Raw genomic sequence first — 15,604 nt, 5'->3', positions numbered from 1 at the left:
TAGGGTGTCCTGGTGCCAAGTGCACATATGGACACCCTTATGTTTGAACAAGGTGTTCGTTATGGACAGTCCGTGACGAGCACAGAAGTCCAATAACAAAACACCACTTGAGTTCTGATTGGGGGGGCCGTTCCTCCCAATCACGCCCTTCCAGGTCTCACTGTCATTGCCCACATGAGCATTGAAGTCCCCCAGCAGAACAAGGGAGTCCCCAGCAGGAGTACTCTCCAGCACACACTCCAAGGACTCCAAAAAGGGTGGGTACGCTGAGCTGCTGTTTGGTGCATATCCACAAACAACAGTCAGGACCCATCCCCCCACCCGAAGGCGGATGGAGGCAACTCTCTCGTCTACCGGTGTGAACCCCAATGTACAGGCACTGAGCCGGGGGGCAATGAGTATGCCCACACCTGCTCTGCGCCTCTCACCGTGAGCAACTCCAGAGTGGAAGAGAGTCCAAGAGAGTCCCTCTTGAGAGAACTGGTACCAGAACCCAGGCTGTGTGTGGAGGCAAGTCCGACTATATCCAGTCGGAACATCTCTGCCTCGCACACCAGCTCGGGCTCCTTCCCTGCAAGAGAGGTGACATTCCATGTCCCAAGAGCTAGCTTCTGCAGCCGAGCATCGGACCACCAGCTCACATTGCACCCAACCCCTTTGGCCCCTCCCATGGGTGGTGAGACCATGAGAAGGGGGACCCACGTTGCCTCTTCGGGCTGAGCCCGGCCGGGCCCCATGGGTGTCGGCCCGGCCACCAGGCGCTCGCCAAAGAGCCCCACCTCCAGGCCTGGCTCCAGAGGGGGGCCCCGCTGACCCGCGTCCGGGCAAGGCAATCTGAGTGCCATTGATTTTATTCATCATAAGGGGCTTGTGAGCCATTTTTGTCTGGTCCCTCACCTAGGACCTGTTTGCCATGGGTGACCCTGCCAGGGGCGTAAAGCCCCAGACAACTTAGCTCCTAGGATCATTGGGACACACAAACCCCTCCACCACGGTAAGGTGATGGCTCACGGAGGGGTATGTTCAAATATGTTCAATTTGAGTAAATCTAAAGGATATTTTCAAGTGGAGTATCTTGACGAAGACAGTGAAAAAAGGGCAACTTTAAAACATCATGTTCGTGAAACTGTTATGAGAGCATTAAAAACATACACTTGCACAAAGACATCCAGACGATAATAATGGATACCAGCAGCAAATCTGGGTTCCAGATTATACAGGGGAGCTGAGAAAAAAATACTTTTTAACCCTGGAGAACCCACGGGGCCAAATTTGGCCCCTATAAATTCTGCTACTCAAATGCTACCCTTAAATCCCAAAGGGTCAAATTTGGCCCTAATCCTAAATGAGGATTAAAGCATTAAATATTTGAAAAAACATACAGTATATTTTGGTGTTCAGTGAACATATAGCAGTCATTTAATGTAAAATTCATAATTTTCCCAAGACGAAAAGGGTTCTTGGGTTCTCCATGGTTAAAATTGATTCATCGATATCAATCAAGATGAAATACTTCTATTGTGATACACATCACCCAGCTCGAGTAGGGGGCTGATATAGGTTGCCATCTTAAGAAATATATTTTAAAATATTTTTTAAAATGTGTACACTGTGTATACTGTAATGTCGTGCAATGAACTACAGTATGTTGGTACATCCATGTTCCTTTCATGTGTAGATTTTACACCGATCTGATGGACTGGATTGAGATTGGTCGATATTTTGCATTTTATTCAGAAAATCGCTGGTCGACTGTCTCGATCAATGGTGTCATGGATTGGATCCACGAAATAAGACAGCACAGCAAACACAATCTCGTTCACTCCAATCGTGACGATTTAACTAATCATGGCAGCTCTGGTAACGGCCTTGTCAAACTATCAAAACCTTTATTGCTGACAATGGTTGTGCTGACAGACTACCAGATAAATATCGTTCTGTGTCTTGGACAAGGCGAGATGACACACTACAAGTTTGTCACCGACAAGACCATCCTCATTGCATGCTTCCGTCAGGATTCAGTCCATCGACGCAGGTTCACGGTAAGGTGTGACAAGCAGCTGTCAAAGTCATGTCGACAGACGCATTATGTGCATGTGCAATGTTCTCTGTTAAAGAAAAAGAAAAGAAAAAAGAAGAGTATGGGCCCTCCTGGAAGGTGGGGAGTATGGACTGTGTGTTCTCCAAAAAGATTTTGAGGCGACAAATTTGTTTAATGACACCATGTTTGCTTATCAACTACGTGCTTGGCAGTTAGCAAACGTAGCATGAGTCGAAATGCTATGTACATTTTCCCATATTTCCCCTTTTGTTCAGTTCACTTTTTAAATCCTGTATGCCACATTATCATTGTGTGCGCCATGTCCTCTCTCTCGTCATAAATAGGAAAGTGCTGTGTTCCTATTGGTCAATGTCAAACTACGTGGCAAGATGAACACAAATTTTGACATTGGTCGGGGAGTCTGATGTTGGCTTTTGAATTTCAAACACACATACACACACACACGCGTACACATGCACGCACGCACACGCACACACACAAACTGAGCGGGAGCAGACCGAGCTAAAAAAATGAACAAAGTAGCTCATTGGTTCAGCTCCTATCGCCACTGATTGGTTCAGCTCGATGTACGGCCGAAATTAGATTTATGGTGCGGGACGATATTGGACCACGATTGAAAATTCACTTTCATGGAGTACTTTCCAAGAAAAACTTGATGGGACAAGTTCAAACAACACTGCCCTGCAGAGTAGCTTGTTTTCAATCCAGATTTTTTTATTGGGGGCAGGGGGAATTTCAGAGTACTTCTATATGAATAGAAAAGTTAAGGACACCCAAAAATGAGACAAAAGGACCCTGGTGTTTTTGATGGAGAACTTGCCCAGTTTACTTCTGGAGAACTTGCCCAGTTGTTGATGATGAGGACTTTCATGAATTTGTGGATGAGGATTGGTGAAAAAGAAATAATGTCAGCACATTGTTAAATACTTCAATAAAGTCAACCGAACTCAATGTTTATATCAGTGGTTACATTAGTTTACATCAGTGATCCCCAACCAAGAACATCCTGTTCGCAGACCGGCAACCATTTTTTTCATGACCAGTTTTAAAACACTGGTATTGACAACAACGATAATTGTTGAGTAATTCAACATTTTATTAGCGTTCATTCCTTTCAAACAGTGTTATTCTACTGAACAACAAATGTAGAATCGATGTGAGCGGCATTGCTACTTGTAAATGGGATACAATTGTTTGCTGCTTTCATCTGGTGGTTATTAGTGACTTAAGTACAGTGGTACCTCTACTTATGAACGTCTCTTCATATGAAATTTTCAAGTTATGAAACGTCTCAACAGGGAAATATTGTTACGAATGAAATTTCAAGATATGAAAGGTAAAAATACAGTATGAACCGAATTAGGACATTTAAAGGGAAAACGTGTCTCTAGTTACAAAATGTTCTAGTTAAGAAATTTCTTCCAGAACCAATTAATTTCATAGGTAGAGGTCTCACTGTACTAATGTTTATGTGGGCAGGCTGTGCAAAGTAAACTCACAGTTTTTCATGATTTACTTTCTTGTATTTTGCAATAAACGTTCGAACCGGCGGAGAGGGAGCCGAGTGTGTGATCATCGGAGCAACTACCGCCGTTCGCTCTCAGAGATCCGCTCCAGCGGCACACAGGAAAATTGTCTTCAATATCGGCGGATCTCCCTGTTCCAACACACCTGATTCAAATGATCAGATCATCAGCAAGCTTTGCGGAAGCCTGACATTGAACCTGTTCATTTGAATCAGGTGTGTTGCAACAGGGAGACTTGGAAAACATGCAGGACAGCGGCCCTCCAGGACCTGAGTTTGACACCAATGCCCTAAGCCAAGTAATGACCAAGACAGGCTATGGATACCGCCTCAGAAATGGAGCTACGATCAGTCACCTCCTCTACATGGATGACATAAAGCTGTATGCTAAGAGCGAAAGGGACATAGACAACACAACCTGATCCACACAACCAGGATCTACAGCAGCGACATCGGGATGTCATTCGGGCTTGAGAAATGTAGTCGGATGGTGACTAAGAAAGGAAAGGTAGTCCGCACTGAAGGGGTCTCACTCCCGAAGGAACAATCGCAGACATTGAGGACAGCTACAAGTACCTCAGTATACCACAAGCCAATGGCAACCTCGAACTGGCAACAAGGAAAGTGGCTACGGCCAAATGCCTCCAGCGAGTAAGGCAAGTCCTAAGAAGCCAGCTCAATGTCAAGAATAAGACCTGGGCAATAAACAGCTATGCTCTGCCAGTGATCAGATACCCTGCAGGAATAATAAGGTGGCCAAAGGAAGAGATTCAGACCACGGACGTTAAGACCCGAAAGCTCCTAACCATGCATGGAGGGTTCCATCCCAAATCCAGCACCCCGAGACTGTACACAAGCCGAAAGGAAGGAGGCCGGGGACTAGTGAGTGTGAGAGCCACTGTCCAGGATGAAACATCCAAGCTCCATGAATACATCAAGGAGAAGGCTCCAACGGATGACGTACTCAGAGAATGCCTCAGACAATGGGAAACAGAGGATGAGGCGCTGGAAGAGGGACCATCATGGGAGGACAAGCCCCTACACGGGATGTACCATAACTGAAGTGGCTGATCTCAAGAAGTCCTATCAGTGGCTAGAGAGGGCTGGCCTGAAGGACAGCACAGAGGCACTCATCCTGGCTGCTCAGGAGCAGGCCCTGAGCACCAGAGCCATTGAGGCCCAGATATACCACACCAGACAAGACCCAAGGTGTAGGTTGTGCAAAGAGGCACCTGAGATGATCCAACACATAACTGCAGGGTGTAAGATGCTGGCAGGGAAAGCCTACATGGAACGCCATAACCAGGTGGCTGGCATAGTCTACCAAAACATCTGTGCGGAGTATGGACTGGAAACGCCAAGGTCAAAATGGGAAACACCTCCGAAGGTGGTGGAGAATGACAGAGCGAAGATCCTGTGGGACTTCCAGCTCCAGGCTGACAAGATGGTAATGGCGAACCAACCAGATATCGTGATCATAGATAAAGGGCAGAGGAAAGCCGTTGTAGTGGATGTAGCGGTCCCAAGTGATGGAAACATCAGAAAGAAGGCACACGAGAAACTGGAGAAATACCAAGGGCTCAGAGAGGAGCTGGAGAGAGCCTGGAAGTATTTTAATGTTTATTTTTTTTCTGTCTTGGGGAAAAAAATGTGTATTTTGGATTGTTTTGTTGGATGCATTCTTTGGTTTATGACAATGTTTGCCTGCGTGTCATACAGTTTTCTTGCTAGTTGCAAGTAACTGTCCCGTTGATCACTGATGTCTGGTAATTCTTGTGCATACTGAAGGATTTTTGTTGCCATTTGCATTGCTTCCTTGCCGGATGGTGGCTTGTCATCAGGAGTTGAATCGATGCCTTGTTTTTTAAAGTTTCGTAAATTTGCGTCTTTCCGACTCCAAGTGTCTGCTGGATCTTTTTAACTTTGTGTCCAGCCTGCTCAAACGGATGCATTTCACTCGCTCCGCTCCAGTCGTTACAGTTCTTCTACGTTTCGATGCGATGATCTACACGACGTAAGTGAATAAAATTAAAATCTTTCGCAATTACAGTAAAACGCACGCCAATAAAAAGTTGCTTACATGTCTTTGTTTCGAATCTGATGAATGAAAACGGCAAAGCGAACACGTTTCTTCGGTCATGTCGAGTGGGTGCTGCTTTTAAGCTAGTGCCGCGTTCTCCAGGACGTAAATGAATAAAGTTAAAATCATTCACAATTACAGTAAAACGCACGGCAATAAAAACTCACTTGCACGTCGTCGTTTAGAATCTGATGATCGAAAAACGCGAAGTGAAAACTTGTTTTAGCGTTGTGTCTTTTCCGTCACATCGGGTGGGCGTTGCGTGTATTTAAGCTCCCGCGGCATTACACCTCCATCCGGGTTATGGGTAGTGGAATTTCCGCTTACGCAAGTTCCGGTAACACGTAATATCGTAGTCAAAATGTTAATGCATAGGTTTTTATTCCGGGTGAAGGATATTCCTTTCTATAGAATTCCGGGGATGGGAATATTTACTGCATATGTATACACACACACACACACACACACACACACACATCACAACATAGTCAGAAACAGCAGAAGACATCCAGTGGGGAAACGTTCAGTTGTCGCGGGAAGCTAACATGAAGTTACGGTAATTTTTCAATCATAATGTCTAGTATGGAATGGTTTCATGTGGAAAAGGGGTAACGGTGCAACGACGACTTGTAATGTGAGCAAACTGATCATCTTGCGTAGTGGAAAAGATCGAGCTGTGTTTAACACAACTAATTTAATGTCACCTGAAAAACTGATGTCCCCCAAAAAATATTTACTTGGTTTAAACCACTGCTCCACTCGCCATATAAAAGGCCTCATGTGGTGATAGTTTTTAAAAGTAAAAGTAAATAAGTAAGTAAGATTCTTTGGATGTGCTCATTTTTCTCCTTAATACATTGCTGGGTTATCATATCGGGACTCGGTATCAGGAGATCAACAAAATCAGGTGACTTGGACTCTGGTGCAAAGAAAATGTCATTGGGACATCCCTAGTCAATAACCCTTTCAAAATATGAGCATTAGCGAAATTCGAGTTGCGTAAGGCCATGTAAACACCCACGAAAACCCGAATATGTTCATATTCTGATTTTTAACAACGCGAATGAGACCCATGGGCTCCTTTTTCAACCTCAATATTTGGTCACATAAACGAGACACTGAGGTCACCATAACCTTTTCAAAGCTGAGAGGTACCGTATTTTCACGACTATAAAGCGCCATTAAAAGTCTTAAATTTTCTCCAAAATGGACAAGACGCCTTGTAATGCGGAGCGTCTAGTGTATGAGCCGAGTTCCAAAGCATGACTGACAGCGCTTCTGGCCGGCACGCTGTTTATATAGAGAAAAGGCGGAGTGAGTGACGACAGGCATGCGGAAGTCCGCCAATGAGTGAAGGGTGGGCGTGTAAGAGGACGCTAAAGGCACGCCCCTAGCAGGTACCAGTCGCCAATGAGTGAAGGGTGGGCGTGTAAGAGGTGAAGAGAAAAACGTGAGTACATTGTAAAATGGCTAAATAAAGTACAACCGAACTCAGTTTTGCTTTCGTTGCCTTTTAAAAATGTGTTTTTAGCGTGCGTGCATGCATGCCGTATGTTTAAGCTGGCGTATGTTTTACCATGCCTGGCTGCGCCCAATAATACAGTGCATTTTGTGTATGTGTCAAACACAGAAACAGCACCCGTTACTGAGACTGCGCCCAACAATACGGTGCGCCGAATGGTCATGAAAATACGGTATTTGGCTAGTTATGAATGCGAAGGGCTACCAGTTTGAAGCACACTCTTCTCAAATAACAAATTTGCTCAAATTAACTTTGCGTGTGATTATTAATAATTAATGATATTCATTTACGAGAAGACATTGATCAAGTGAGCAATTTTGGTGACCCCTGAAGTCAAGCGTGACAAGGGAGTAGTTTTTCACTCCTGTCGCATCCCAACACACAAAAAAAGTCCCAAAACATAGTTAAAAAAAGTCAATCATATGGCAGCACTGTGACAACTAGTTTGCACGTTTGCCTCACTGTGCAGAGGTGCAGGGTTTGATTCCGGCCTTCCCTTGTGGAGTTTGCATGTTCTCCCTGTGCTTGCATGGGTTTTCTTCGGGTCCTCCGGTACCCACCCACATTCCAAATACATACATGGCAGGTTAATGGAACACTCTAAATTTTCTCTCGGTCTGATTGTGAGTGTGAATGATAGTTCAAAGACAGGTGGGATAGGCTCCAGCACGCCTGTGACCCTCGTGAGGATAAACGGATTAGAAAATGGATGGATGGATGAAATAAATCATGTCCCATACCATTCCCGGTGAAAACAACTCACACCTTGCTCCCGTTCAGAATGAATACCACTCCCATGCCGCTCTTTTTTTCATTAGAAATGGCTGTGCATCTGTCGAAGGTTTTATTTTTTCCTGAATGATAGTACCGATCCCATCTTCTCACGTGAACTTTTTATATCCTGTACCATCCCAATCACGTGATTAAAGATAAAGTTGAGTCCCATTCCATGGGAATGCCACGGTATTTCCAAAAATAAAATGTCAACCTCTGTCATAAACGCGCATGGGAATAGCCCCATTTAAAGAACATTCATTGTGTTCTGCACTTGTTCTATTTGCAAGGAATCTTGTCCTTTTGAGGAGGGAACTACTTGTATATCACATCTGGTGTGTAACCCACCAGAAATAAACAAGCAGAGGTAAACAAACGCACATCACGACACTTTTGGAGCAGGAAGGAAACCAACTACAGTCAAACCTCGGTTTTCGAACGTCTTGGTTCTCGATCAATTCGGTTTTCGTCCAAAAATTTCGAGTTTTTTATGCCTCGGATGACAAACAAATTTCGGTTCTCAAACAAACTGAGCGGACTTGAATGCACCACTTGACTCCTCTTGCCTTCCTCAGGTAGACGAGGAAGTGACGCTTCCTCGTGTTGCTTTCCATTGTGAGCTGACATGTTCAATCAACTTTTTTTTTTTTTTTGAAGAGCGTGGTTTCGGTTTTCGAACAATTTCGGTTTTCGAACAGCCTTCTGGAACGGATTATGGACGAAAACCGAGGTTTGACTGTACTGTAAATATTCCCACCTGCGGACCTCTGTCAAACGGGAAAAAAACCTAACTCGGAAAAAAAAAATGTATGGATTGAATTTTCTACATTACATTAATGATCGATTCCTGACAACGGAAGTTCCTGTACCCGGAACCCGGAAGCCATACGGAAGCCCGCAGTACCGCAAACTCAAGCTCTTCCCGCTCCATACTACGGAATAACTGTGCCCACTCTGCAATTTTACTTTCGAATTCAAAATGGTGACATGTAAGTGACTCTTTATTGGCTTGAGTTTTACTACAGTTGCGAAATATTTTAATTTTTTTTCATTTATATCCTGTAGATTGTGGCATCCAAACAAAGAACGGTAATGACCATGGAAGAGAAAGTGAAATGCATCCAATTCAGCGAGGTGGGATACACAGTAAACAACATTCAGGATACACTTTGTGTCGGAAAGACTCCAATGTACAAGACTTTGAAAAACAAGGAATCGATTCTTGCTTAGTACGATTCTGCTCAGAGGAAATTGTTTGTGGCTCGACGGATGAAGTACAGTGGAGTAAATGAACACGTCCTGCAATGGTTTAACTGCTGTCGTGCTAAAAACCTCCCGCGAACTGGACCGCTAATTAGACAGAAAGCTAGCACCACAGCACTATCTATGGGCATAGAGCAGGGATGTCAAATTCATTTTTGTCGCGGGCCACATTATAATGGAGGGCCGTAATGACTGAAACTGTGTAAAAAAAGTCAAGAATAACGTTTTATTCAATTATTGTAAATTAGGGGTTTGGTAACAAGAAAATGCTTACACTATGTCACTGATATATTACATACGAAAATGTGAAATTTTGGTACAGATTTTAGCAATCATCGTAAAAGTTGACATGTTTGATATGCTTTCGCGGGCCACATAAAGTGATGTGGCTGGCCAGATTTGGCCCCCGGGCCTTGGGTTTGACACACTGGCATAGAGGACTTCGAAACTTCCCTTGCCTGGCTTCAAAAGTTTGTTGCACGACATCGGCTGAGCAATGCCATCTTGTGTTGTGAGGGAGGGGATGTAAAGTTAAGAGACAGTGAGTGAGTGGAAAGAAAAGCGACCAGGTCTCATTGAAGAATGAAGCCAACACAACTCAAAGTAGACTAATTTTTTCCGAGGACGGAGATAAATTAACATTAAAATACAGTACAATATACTATAGTTAAATACAGTTCTGTACTGGTGTTATTTTATAAAAAGTATTTGGAACATGTTTGTGCATTTTGTTACTTGTCTTGTTAGACTGTATTTTTTCATAATATTGCATATTGCAGTTTTTGTTTTGTAAACAGATTATATTTTTGCATTTTATTGCTTGTTTTGTCACACATGTTTTTGTTAACATACTTGCACGTTCATACAGGACATGTACCGGAGTCGTTTCCCACATCAGGAAATTCTGTTACAAGGAAAGCTTGGACAACGCAAATATAATTCTTACAAGAGAATACAGTGAAACTCCTCTACAACGAAATCAAGAACATTTTCACAACAGGGGGCTTTTCACCGAAGCAAATTTTATCACAGATGTAAAAACACACACACACACACACACACACAAAACGTATGTGTGTACTCTTTATTTTTATTCCAATACGTAGTGCAGGCATGTCCAGCTCCGGGCCTGGAGGGCCACTGTCCTGCCTGTTTTCCAGCTCTCCCGGCTGCAACACACCTGATTCAGATGATCAGGTCATCAGCCAGCTCTGAAGCAGCATTAGAACGTTCCTGATTATTTTAATCAGGTGTGTTGCTCTTGGGAGAGCTGGAAAACAGGCAGGACAGCGGCCCTTGAGGACCGACTTTGAACACCCCTGACGTAGTGCATAAATATGAGCATACACTTATTTGACACTTCATATAGCCAGTGTGGAAAGAAATAAACGGGAAAGAAATTTACGATCAGCATTACCTTTCACTTCACATCAATTTCTTGCATAATGTCTTTTACTTTGCTTCCTCCATCTTTCATTTTTATTACTTTTATCCTGTCTTCAAGCATGAATGCTTTTCTTTTCTTAACTCCTTGGTCTGCAAAGGTCCGTTTTGTAGCCATTTTAGCAGTGCAACGTTCGTGCTGCATCTGAAACTAACAATAACAAATACTTCCTGGACTACTGCGCATGTGTAAGCAAGCCAGTGTGGTGGTTGCTGTTGCCGTTTCCGAACGAAGCAGTAGAGGTCGCTGTCGGATTAGACTTTTGCGGAAGGCTTGTTTTCCTTGTAGTGAATCTCTTTGTGAGGCAAGAGCAGAGAAAAAGATTTCGTGTAACGGTACAGGGGGACTTTTCGTCATAGGGGGAGCAGAAAAGCCACCTATTTAGTTTTCTCCCCGCTCCGGACTCGAGGGGCCGGGGCGCGCCGCCGCCTCCGCCCTCTGTGTTTACTCGGCCCGTGGTGTTCATCAAATAGTTCGCTGATTTTTTTCGATACATCAATGGAGGCTATTTTCTTAACATTACGGTGCGAGCATGCAACTGGAACACAGAAAACGTGGTTTAAACTGTCGTCGCAGATCGCGGCCGCCGCCATGTTTCAATGTTGTTGACAGACGACAGTGCAAATGACGCACATGCTCAACTTGAATATCGCGAGAGTTTGCACCGATGTAAACCCTCTACACAAAGATGTAGAGGGTTGTTTGAAAAAAATGCCGACCGTAAAAAAAAATTTTGACGTAGAAATTCTCGGTCGTCGGGTTACCGGAAACACACTACTTTTTTTTCTACGCCTAATGTCTTTGACTGACAGTAAAAAGTGAAAAACGCAAATTAAATCTATTTGCATCATGACAATGTCCATGCATCTTGGTTTAATTGGGGATACACGATCGATCACAGTTACCATCTGTACCGGAGTAACTCTTCTGCCCGCCTATGTAAATGGATTATTGCTAATATTTTAAAAAACGCAATTTTTACCCGAATTTTGATGCCATAGGAACATAATAACTGACTGCTTATTTGTAACTGATGTTACATATGACAGAATATTAAATGCTTGGAATGTCTCATATCACAGAGTACCTGAATTGAACAGAAATAGGAAATCTTTCTTTGCTGCTACCAGGAGTCATTAGTGCACACAAAGGGAGCCATTTAGCAGAGAAATTATGTTTCAATGTTAAACAGCTGATAGTTAAGTTGCATTTTCTTTCCTGTACTGATTGATGCAGATTAGGACACACTGGCTACTGTAAATAGTGTCCAGAACGTTCCGATTGTATCCTAGGAAATCATCTGAACTCTACTTTTATTTTACTTTTTAAACATGTTGATGGCAAGACAAATATCCATCTGTTTTCACTTTGTCGAAGCTTGATTGAAACCTTTAATTTCCACATCGATACTGGCACTTTGGTATGAAAACAAAACGGAGTCTAAAACAGGAAACAAGAGCCCCCCCCCCCCCTCGACAATACCACCCATTTCTCTTCACCCCCACCGAGACTGGGGGTTTGGTAGATGGGGGAGGAGAACAGCAAGTCACCAACCAAGCGGATCTGTTCAGTTGACTGCACACACGCGGGGGGACGGGGGGTGAATGTACAAATAGAGGGAAAATAACAACAACCGAGCTTTGAGTCGGATTCACACGCCCTAGCTAAGTTACGACTGCAGCCGAAGATACACGTTATCAAAACACCGAAAACACACATAAATATGTATCGTAAAATAACAACAATCATGGCTTTAAATCACCGTAAAGGTTTGCAGGAATGACGATGTCAGTGTAAGACTATTTTGTAAACTAACGTCAACTACACGGTAGCTGACCGCTTTAGCTAACACGATCCACGTACATGCTAAGTGCATCGTGGATGTAAGAGGAAAACTCGGAGTGGGCCCTTCTCGCTTTGCTGCCGTAACGCTTAAACTAATGTCTGGGATCTAACAAATTTGTACGATACTTGAACCAGAGATCTATGTACAAGTGAACGCGTCTTGAATCTCAGAATTTGATTGCAAGGCTTATTATTTAACACAGCGAATGACTCAAGTTTAATTTGGGATAAATTAGCCGGGGTTTTGTATTAGTTGGCCATTACAGTCACTGAAATTAATTAAGTGTTGCGGGGTGGGCGCTCACGCTTGCTTGACAAACCTGTGTATGTATATGTATGTAATATATATGCGTGTGTGTGTGTGTGTATGTATATGTGTATATACACACACACGCGACGGAGATCATGATATGAGATCATACAGTGGGTCTGTTGAAAAGATCGGTATTTTAAAAAAAACAACAACACGAGGAGCTCATAACGAAGCCGTGAAGTCCAGTCATAAACCATGACCCTAACGGATCTACTCATGCTTTTGAGGGACATCCAGGTCACCTGCACAACCATGAAATAGTAAAGACAGCGGACGATATCTAAGTACTTTTGATCAACTTAAGTAGATGCTAAATGATAAGCTAGCTAAGTTAGTTAGCTTCTTAGCTGTGCCAAGAATATCTTGATAATGTGTCTGCTACATTGTCACTGTCTCACCCAACTAATTATAATGTTACTAACTAGCATAAGAATCAGTCACTCACCTAAAGATGCATAATAAACTTGCACAAACGAGGCGAATTCATGGAATTCCTTTGAGTAGCCCAACATCAACTCCAAACGAGTAGGCCCGTCCGTCGGCCGCGGTGTCTCCTGTATCCTTTGCCTTTAAAAGTAGCTCGCTCTCCAGCGGTAGGATACAAACTTCTCCGCGTCTCCCATAAATAGAGGGAAAGTTAAATCCCCTGTTATTTCCAAGTGCACTGCATCCATTGGGTGTCTCCAATATATTCCAGGCGAATGTATCTATTTATTTAAAAGTATCGTGTATTTGCAATTGCTATTTTTATTGGGGTACTGCTGTATATGTCACTAGGCTCTGATTCTGCCCCGGATCTTTGCATTCGAGAGGCGCCCATCCCCCCCTCGCCGGCATCGACCGCGGGTCCTAGCGAAACTGACACACAGCCACGCCATGGGGTTTCCCTGGCGACCGTGCAGGGGCTCTCCATTGGGTGGTGCTAACGACGATTTCCGACTCCGTCCCGTGATTGGGTGCTCGTGTGTCCGTCGCTGGAAGTGCTGCCTAACGTTTCATTAATTGGCTGCGAGAATCAAGCGTCGACGGGTTTTTCATCGAATAGAGCCGCAAGGGGCGTTATTTGCTTGAAGTGCAAGGCGAAAAAATCAGATAGCGAATGGGAAGAAGTCGCAGGACAAAGAAGGTCGTGTCGGGATACAGAAGGCGATTCGATAACAAACTGAGGATCTGCCCCTTGAAAGTCTTGGAAAACCTATCATGACATCTGTATTTAAATGGATTTGGATTCCTGACATGGATTTTTTTCCATTTTGGGGTTATATGCTTTTTATCCGATTTGGAGGGCAGCGGTTGTCACATTGAAGTTTTACGTGTCGTTCGCGAGCGATTCGATCAAAGGGACGGATCTTTTCAATGAACGCGTTGAATATCACGTTATGCGGTGATTTGGCCATTTCTCATTTCAGCAAAGCTCACCCGGCCCTTGAGTGCCGGCCAAGGCTGGAACTGCCCTTTTCTGTCACTCACTCGTGAATCCTCAGAGAATAACCAATGACGCAGCCTGCGTGCGGGCGGGGGAAGGACTTGACAAGCGTGTCTCGTGATTCGTTCATTGCAAACTGACGCCACGTATCACTCAGAGAACGACCACACCCACTGAATGAATCGTCTGCTGCGAAAAAATGACGTGTCATTCACTCAGTGTTTCTCACTGTTTCCCCCTTGTGAGCAGGGATGTTGCTCGGCTAAACCACTACTGGGGCACAGACCCCATACTACAATGGTCTGCAAACACCAGTCCATGGTCCAGTATCAGTGTACGGACCACTCGATACCGAGCCGCAGAGATCTATTAAAAAGCACACTGTAGCGGAGCATATCTGCCTCAAACGCTATTATCACGCCAGGAATGTAAGGGAGGTTTGCCGGAGAACGAAATCTCCATTGAACCATGAACCGGTCCAAGACAGAATAAAAAATGGCAACCACAGCCCGACGAAATCCCCTTCCTCTTAAATTGGGAACCACAGCCCGGCGGACCCCCCCCCCCCCCCCCCCTCGCTCTCTCTCACAAGCACACACACACTGAAGCTTCCTAAAACTACTACTCTACCACCTCAGATATTAATGGTTAGTTGTTGAATAGTACAATATTTATTATTGTACAATTCAACAACTATGAACACACAAGAGCGAAGCAAATCTGTTTTTGTGCCACGTTAGCAGACCTCATACTGCATTGTGCGGGCGCGCACGTGTGTGTGTGTGTGTGTGTGTGTGCGGGTGGGATGGTGGGGGATGGGATGTACTAGTGGATCTATCTTGGTTGGCATCATGTACATTTCCAAATTTAGTAAAGTCCGAACTTGATTTGAAGAGATGCTGTTGTTGGTCAGCTTGCTTTACTACAGTGGTTCTCAACCTTGTTTGAGGTACCGAACCCAACCAGTTCATATGCACGTTCACCGAACCCTTCATGACTGAAAAATAAAAATATGATTTTTTTACATATTCAAGACATTAAGATAAGAAAAAAGATAAGAAAACCTTTATTAGTCTCGCAATGGAGAAATTCCCAATTCACAGCAGCAAAGTTATGAAAGGAAGAAGTAGAACAACAAAATATAGGAGCTGCTGGAAAGGCAGCCACTCACGCGGCGCCATTTTGAAGTCAAAATAACAAAAATAACACAACACAACACATAGGACACAGACAGTCGTGCAATCTTCACCACTGCATACATACATACATACAAAAACGCATTTATTAAAAACAGAAAAAAATCAACAAAATTAGTATCAGTAATAAGTAGAGAGTATATGTTTTTTAATT

The 15,604-nt window shown here is 43.9% G+C and overlaps 1 protein-coding gene across 3 annotated transcripts in view; it reads right to left on the bottom strand.

The window, feature by feature from the left end:
- setd5 (SET domain containing 5) overlaps positions 1-13,687 on the bottom strand; it is a 79,615-nt gene extending 65,928 nt beyond the window's left edge. For all 3 annotated transcript variants that reach the window (XM_086117189.1, XM_086117191.1, XM_086117190.1), the window contains exon 1: positions 13,274-13,687. The gene's annotated coding sequence lies outside the window, so the exon portion shown is untranslated. The remainder of the gene's footprint in view (positions 1-13,273) is intronic.
- Positions 13,688-15,604: the final 1,917 nt, after the last annotated feature.

Source organism: Hippocampus guttulatus, chromosome 8 (assembly GCF_054856545.1).
Source record: "Hippocampus guttulatus isolate MCC_2025c chromosome 8, RoL_Hgut_1.0, whole genome shotgun sequence".
In the NCBI taxonomy this organism is placed as follows: domain Eukaryota; kingdom Metazoa; phylum Chordata; class Actinopteri; order Syngnathiformes; family Syngnathidae; genus Hippocampus; species Hippocampus guttulatus.
The sequence above is the reverse complement of the archived record's forward strand: the minus strand, read 5'-3'. Positions and strand labels throughout refer to the sequence as shown.